This window comes from Ailuropoda melanoleuca, chromosome 2 (assembly GCF_002007445.2).
Source record: "Ailuropoda melanoleuca isolate Jingjing chromosome 2, ASM200744v2, whole genome shotgun sequence".
Taxonomy (NCBI): domain Eukaryota; kingdom Metazoa; phylum Chordata; class Mammalia; order Carnivora; family Ursidae; genus Ailuropoda; species Ailuropoda melanoleuca.
Genome location: NC_048219.1, coordinates 64108753 through 64115387, shown reverse-complemented (window position 1 = coordinate 64115387; position 6635 = coordinate 64108753). Strand labels below are relative to the sequence as shown.

At 42.6% G+C, this 6635-nt stretch overlaps 1 pseudogene; it reads left to right on the top strand.

The window, feature by feature from the left end:
• The first annotated feature begins 1283 nt into the window (after positions 1-1283).
• LOC109489406 lies at positions 1284-4975 on the top strand (annotated as a pseudogene).
• The last annotated feature ends 1660 nt before the right edge of the window (positions 4976-6635 follow it).

Genomic DNA, 6635 nt, shown 5'->3' with positions numbered 1-6635 from the left:
AAATCATTTGTGAAAGGAAGATTCAAACGACACAGCAAACTTCATCACTGTCTTCTTTAAGAAACTACCACAGCCAGGGGCGCCTGGGTGGCACAGTCATTAAGCGTCTGCCTTCGGCTCAGGGTGTGATCCCGGCATTCTGGGATTGAGCCCCACATCAGGCTCCTCCGCTGGGAGCCTGCTTCTTCCTCTCCCACTCCCCCTGCTTGTGTTCCCTTTCTCACTGGCTGTCTCTATCAAATAAATAAATAAAATCTTTAAAAAAAAAAAGAACGAAAGAAACTACCACAGGCACCCCAACCTCAGCAGCCACCACCCTGGTCAGTCAGCAGCCATCACATCGAGGCAAGACCCTCCACCAGCAAAAAGATTACAGCTCACTGGTAGCTCAGATGACTGGTTGGCATTTTTTAGCAATAAAGTATTTTTTAATTAAGGTATGTACATTCTTTTTGTAGACATAATGCTATTGCATTCTTAATAGACTGCAGTACAGTGTAAACATAACTTTTATATGCATTGGGAAAGCAAAACATTAATTTGCTTGCTATACTGTAGTATTTGCTTTATTGTGGTAGGTTCAGAACCAAACCAGCAGGATCTTCAAGAAATATCTGTACAAGGATTCTCTGTACTATCTTTGTAACTTATCTCTGTGCTATCTTTGTAATTTATCTTTGTATTATCTTTGAAACATCTGTAAATCTAAATTGCTTCCCCCCAAAAGTTTAGAAAAATGTTAGGATTAATTGCATTCAGTGATGCAATTAAAATTATGTGTGTGTAATCAGGAGCTCTATTGTTGCATCCAGAGATCAAGAAAGAAACTAGCATAAATACATAAATCTTAAAAAAAACTAAAGAATTATAGACCATTACACTTTTATCTTGAAATACCCGCCAAGAACATCTTGACCCTACCAACAAAGCCTGGACACATACCTTGCGCATCATGTAGCCTAGAACTCATTATTTTGTCATTAGTTTGCTTTTCATATCTCTAAAAGAACCTCAGGAGATCATCTAGTCCCAGGCTGGGGAACCGTTTCATTCCCATCCAGGCCCATAGACCCATAAAAAACATTAGCATTAGTACAAAGCAACTTAATGCCATTTCAGTTGTTAGGTGTTTTTTGTTGTTTTTTTTTTCAGATACAGAAATGCGTAACATTATATTTATGTGACTTTCAAATTAAGAAGAGCTTACATAAAATTAATTGTTCCATATATATGGAGGAAAAAACCACAAAAAACTCGTACCCACATTAGGAACCGTTTAAGGAATGAGAAGGAATGGAGAGGAAAAGGATGATGATGAGGAGCTGCCTAATATCCCCAGGGGCGCTGAATTCATGGCCAAACCTGTCATGGCGTCCTTCAGCGCGAGGCTGGATGAGGTGTTTATGGGAAGCAGCCCTGCATGAGAAGCACCTGAGAGTAACTGTAGTCAGTGTCCTAGCGGAGGATGAGTGTCAAAGTTTGGGATCTAGATTTTGCTGTTAGGTCCAAGTGGTGAAAAAAGAAAAACTGAATAACACCTAGAGCTTCCATTTACAGTGGCATATCCCATTCTGTTCCCATATTAGCCCTGTGAGGGAGGTGTTATTAGCCTCCGTTTATAACCGGGGAAACTGAAGGAAGGGACAGTAAGGAACTTGCCCCAGGTCTCACAGCTGGCGACTGGGGAAGCCAGAACTGGGACCTAGGTTTATAGGACTTCAGAGTTTTTAGCCACCACACAAGGTGAATCAAATCTGAGCAGACACAGGAACCACGAAGAAAAAGAAAAGATAGGGAGGAATGATGTGAGAAAGTTTAACATTTGCCTCAAGTACCTGAGATTCACTTTTAATGGTTGCTGGTGTTGGTTTCCAGGTTTACAGATCCAACATTAGAGCAAACAAGGAAATAGCAGTGGAAAAAGAGACATAAATGTGTCCTCTCTCTCTCACACACACACACACACACACAGAAATATTAGACTCACAGAGGAAATTATATTGGAGCCGCTGCGTGTAACCATTCACAGCTATGACTCTTCTGGATTCTTCCAGGGCCAGTCTTCCGTCTGGGTCTGTCCTGTGCAGGCCTGCAGCTCAGCAGAGTCAAAGCTGGCGGGCTAGTGATTGGGAGCCCTTTCACCATGATGCGGTGGTGTCTGGAAATGGTCTGCTTTCACACCTGCCTGCTAATGATCCCAAGATACATTCAGATACATTCACCTCCCTGAGAGGTCTTTCCAGATTCTCCCGACTAGGTAGGGCCCTGGTGTGTGCTTGGATATTGCCACAGAGTTCTCCATGGCACATTTTACTGTATTATTAATTAATGAACCACTTGAATGGTTCTGACTTCTGTCTTCCTCACTTCTACCCAAGCTCCATAAAGACAAGGATTTTTTTTTCCTTTTTTTTTAAACACCATATCTCTGGTTTTCAAGACGATACTCCACCCAAAATAAGGCTCAATATTTATGGATTGACAGTGTGCTGTATGAGCACTGGGCTGCTTCCCGTCTATCTAATTCTGCTGGAAGAGGCTGTCTCCTCGACCTTCTGTGCTGTTACCAAATAAAATTAGTACCCAACTGAAGGCCAGCCTGTTAGCCTCTTAACCACCACCTTACCTACTTTTTACTAAGTCCCTTTTCTGGGCCTGGATCCTATGTTCCTCTAAGGATGGGCTATAGCATGTTGATCAAGACTGTGGTCTCTATAACTGGATCCTAATGGTGAAGACAACTCAGCTCAGAAACTCCTGGTTTGTCATTCTGCCCTTGCTTACCCTGGTATCCAATTCTTTCTTGGCCCCATTTTCACCTGCAAACCGTTTTCTTCCAGGGAGCTCCAATTGCCTCATAATGAAAGCACACAGCTATGAGTCACATGGATGTTAAGGGGCAGAGGACCACACTGTGCTGGATATTGTCCACGTTAAACAGCAGCAACAGTGTTTTGTGCTAATTATCTCTCTTTCTTCTTTTTAAAAGATCTACAGTTTTGTATGAAGAGCACTGGTGGTGGCTAATGTCTTAGGTTTCAGTTGAGACTATGACTGACTTGATAACAAGTCAGCGGGGGAGGCTATACTAGGTGATGGGACTCTGGGTGTGTCGCCTGTTTGGTGGGAAAAGAACTTTTCACCTGGAACAAAAAGAGAATCATAGTGGATGCTGACGGGGAAAAGGAGAAGGGTTGACTGAGAACAGAGCCTTTATTTGCTCTTTCAGATCCGTTCACTATCTTGTCACACTCTGCTCTGTGCCCCCAAGATCCTGACTTTCACCCGCAGCATTAACAGGGTTTCCAGCTGGGTCTGGCCCATGTGGGAAGGCCTGGCAGGAGACTGGAAAATGGGAGGGCAGAGAAAGATTGCTGGATTGATTCCCTTGATTGCCTCCCTGCCTCTTGGCGAGGTGACAGCCATGCATTCCTACACCAAAGGCCACAGCTCCCGCTGGCTCTCTCCCTCTACTGCACTCTCACTGCTTCCAGCCATCCCGGTCTTCTCGCCCTTTCTAGTGTCGAGACAGTAGGCTTCCTGCTGTCGCTAGCCCTCTGGTATTCCTCCAGCTTCTGTAGTTTCCCTCTATCTTGTCACACCATTGTAAATAGTAATTTCATTAAACTTTCTTCAATCATCTTTTCCAGGTTCTCTCTCTTTCTGTTCTGCATCTTTCTTACACAGAGACTCAGGTTGATGCAACTTCCACCACCTGGTACTTTGCATGGCAGGCGGGAGGAAAGAAGCATAGCAAGCAAACTGCACTGACTTTTAAAGCCTCCCACTTGCGACAGGCACATGCCATTCCCACTCCTACCCCATTAGTTAAAACTGTGGTTGACTTCAAGAGGGTGGAGAAGGAGAATTCTACCATATGTTTCGAAGGAGAAAGATTGTCGAACGACACTAACCACCATCACAAACCAATTCTACCACCCCCTTCAGCCCCTACTTCCCTCCAGGAATCTCAAGAAAATCACCTATTATAACGAAACATACAGCTCTGTCAAGGCAAAAACAAATTACTCCGTGGCGCCAAGCTAGGACGAAGGGGAAGGCAGAGAAGGGCTGAAGGCGGCAGGAGCGGCCAGGGGCGGGGGAGGGGTTGGACCCAGGGCTGTCGAACGCCGCCGCCCCGCCCCCCCCACCCCCCAGCGCCTGGATAGATCACGATCAGGATGGCGTGGGGTGGGGGTGGGGGCGGCTGACGGCGGTGTCAGCTGAGGACACCGTGCTGTTTCCAGTTACAGCGCAGCGATCACAGCAAACAGCGGCCGCAGAAGCACTGGGGCCTCACCCCTCCTATCCAGCTTAGCAGCCCCCAAGGAGACTGACTGCCTGCTTACGCAGAAGCCAACTGAGACTCTGAAGCCCTTTGGGGTTTTTGAAGAGTAAGAGGAACTGCAGCGCAGGATTTTAATTTGGGGAAAATTAAATAACCTGGTAAAAGAGTGGATCCGAGAAATCAGTGAAAGCAAAAATCCTCCATAGTCTGTAATTGAAAATGTTGGAGGAAAAATTTTTACATTTGGGTCCTATAGGGATTAGGGATACATATAAAAGGCTGTTGAAGAGGCATCCAACTGTGTTTTGATGAGATAGAGATTGATATTTTGTTTGCAAGTTTAGCACTGCAGACTATCCCAGAAGACTTGAATTTTTGAGACGACAGTCTGCTTAAGAATTTAGATATAAGATGCATAAGAAATCTTAAAGGTTGCAAAGTCACAGATGAAGCTTTACGTCTAGTTGTTTCTCAGAGCTTTCAAACTGGGGGCTAACTGCGGCAACATCTATTCCACTACATTCGGTTTCTTCAGAGGTGTTTCCTGAGCTATGCTAGTACCAAGAACTCACCAGCTTGACCCAAATGCAATAGCATCAACTCTTACACATACATTTTCCTTGGTATTTTCTAAATGGTATGTGTTTAGATTATATTAAATTAAAATTGATTGTAGACACTGAAAAAGAGAAATTACTCAATGATTAAATATTATAATAATGATTCCAAAATACACATAGTGGGTGAATTTGTATGTGGTGAGACTCTAGGTGGTTTTTCCTTCTAATTTTTGACTTTTCTGAGTTGTAAATTTCCTAGAGTGACGAAGTAACATCTTTGACAGTGGAAACCGCCAATAAACTTGATTGTGTAAAGTATATTTATGAGACTTAGTGAAGATGCTTATGACTTTTTAGTACAAAGATTAACACTTAAATTGCATCTGTGTTGATACATACATCTGTGGTCAGGGGCAAAAGAAATAAAGTGTAAGACTGGCTGTATTTTGATGAATTTTAAAACTCCACAGCTTTTTAATATTTATTTATTTTTAAGTTTATTTATTTAAGTAATCTCTCCACCCAACACAGGGCCAAACTCCCAACCCTGAGATCAAGAGTCCCATGCTCCTCCCCCTGAGCCAGCCAGGCGCCCTTTTTTTTTATTTTAAAATGTAAACTAAGTTGTGGGGAGTAATAAAATGCTATTCCAGTGAAGAATAGGGCAGAAAGTATGAAGGAAATGCTGTTCTCAAGCTCTGCCTTTTTTTTCTGGAAAAGACAATATTTCCTTTGTATTAAAAACCAGGTCAAGGTATCCAAATAGGCAAAGAAGAAGTCAAAATGTCTCTCTTCGCAGATGACAGGATACTCTATATGGAAAACCCAAAAGAATCCACTCCCAAACTATTAGAAGTTATAGAACAATTCAGTAATGTGGCAGGATACAAAATCAATGCCCAGAAATCAGTTGCATTTCTATACACGAATAACGAGACTGAANGAGACTGAAGAAAGAGAAATTAGGGAATCCATCCCATTTACAATAGCACCAAAAACCATACGTTATCTTGGAATTAACTTAACTGGAGACGTAAAGGACCTATATTCTGGAAACTATAAATCACTCTTGAAAGACATTGAGGAAGACATAAAAAGATGGAAAAATATTCCATGCTCATGGATTGGAAGAATTAACATAGTTAAAATGTCCATGCTACCCAGAGCAATCTACACTTTCAATGCTATCCCGATCAAAATACCGAGGACATTTTTCAAAGAACTGGAACAAATAGTCCTTAAATTTGTATGGAACCAGAAAAGGCCCCGAATCTCCAAGGAACTGTTGAAAAGGAAAAACAAAGCTGGGGGCATCACAATGCCGGATTTCGAGCTGTACTACAAAGCTGTGATCACAAAGACAGCATGGTACTGGCACAAAAACAGACACATCGACCAATGGAACAGAATAGAGAACCCAGAAATGGACCCTCGGCTCTTTGGGCAACTAATCTTTGATAAAGCAGGAAAAAACATCCGGTGGAAAAAAGACAGTCTCTTCAATAAATGGTGCTGGGAAAATTGGACAGCTACATGCAAAAGAATGAAACTTGACCACTCTCTCACACCATACACAAAAATAAACTCCAAATGGATGAAAGACCTCAATGTGAGACAGGAATCCATCAAAATTCTAGAGGAGAACATAGGCAACAACTTCTATGACATCGGCCAGAGCAACCTTTTTCACGACACATCTCCAAAGGCAAGAGAAATAAAAGATAAAATGAACTTATGGGACTTTATCAGGATAAAGAGCTTCTGCACAGCCAAGGAAACAGTCAAAA